At 32.1% G+C, this 1,263-nt stretch overlaps 1 protein-coding gene across 6 annotated transcripts in view; it reads left to right on the top strand.

The window, feature by feature from the left end:
* LOC112511333 (pre-mRNA-processing protein 40A) overlaps window positions 1-1,263 on the top strand; it is a 26,999-nt gene that overhangs the window by 14,340 nt on the left and 11,396 nt on the right. The window lies entirely within an intron of this gene.

Genomic DNA, 1,263 nt, shown 5'->3' with positions numbered 1-1,263 from the left:
GTAAACAGGGACTTTACTCAACATATCAATAGTGTGTATAATTTAAATGCTCATAACAAGATTCATATAACGATATAAATCTATCAAACAATTTCAATCATGCTTTTCACCCCAAAACGAGAAATTGGTAAAAAAGGGCCGTGAAACTCACCTTTCGATATATAACTTTGTAAGGTAAAGCAATGCGATCCGAATATCGTGCTAAATCAACGGTTCCCTATCAATAGGAATAACCAAAATCATCACTTATTGATTCATCTCTACCTATGGGGTTTAATAAAACCTAAATCCATATTTGTCCACTTTTGTTCCAAAATAATCCATAGTCCAAATATACATAATGTCCATATGCTCATTAAAGAGTTAATTTATACCGGAAATGATGYWRTAATCCAATAGAAGATCAATTTTACAAAATTTATCCAAATCCAGAATTTCAGATTCTGGACAGAAACTTAAGTTACAAAAGATGATCCAATAAAGAGACTTCAAGAATGAGATAAATTCCCATCTTTTTATATGGTTTATAGTACTGAGTTATAGCCATCGTGACCAAATTTCATGAAGATTGGGTAAGAGATGATGCTTTAAATAATTCATGCAATGCAACTTATCACAACTGAAATGGCAGATTGCACCATGTTAGTAAAATACTCATAAAAAGAGTTCTACTAGGTGTTCTGCAAAGATTCAAGTTGGATTGGAAACCTAACACTTATACGAAACTTTTAAACTAAAAATCACTCATTTTGGATGAGTTGAGAGGAAAAATATGACACCTTAAAGTCACATGTACACATCTGCCATCAATTAACAGATTGCACACCTAACTTGTAAAAATCAGTTCATGCCTCAAAACATCGTATTTTTGAGTGAGACTGGATTCAAATGAACCCTAACTCATAAAAGAAAGTTTTAGAAGAAGAATCATACATTAAGGACAAATGAGTAGAAAGATATTAACATACAAAGTAAAGGTTACCTACTGGTGGTTTCACATTTTACACACTTACAGAGTTTAAGGTGTTTGGAGATCAAAACTCCATAATTTTATGTGATTCCACTTGCATATAAAAKAAAATCCATAAAGTTAACTCTCAAAAGAAGATTCATCCTTTTTCATTGAGTTATGAGAGAGATATGGTYGATRTAACACACATATACGAATCTGTCAAAATCGGACAGATTGCGTGTTCATCTTAATTTAGGAAAATGAAACCTCAAATCACCACCATATTGAGGGAAATCGGTGGCATTTGAAAG

Source organism: Cynara cardunculus (genome assembly GCF_001531365.2).
Source record: "Cynara cardunculus var. scolymus isolate 2C chromosome LG 4, CcrdV1, whole genome shotgun sequence".
Taxonomy (NCBI): Eukaryota; Viridiplantae; Streptophyta; class Magnoliopsida; order Asterales; family Asteraceae; genus Cynara; species Cynara cardunculus.
This window is presented reverse-complemented; position numbering and strand designations above follow the sequence as displayed.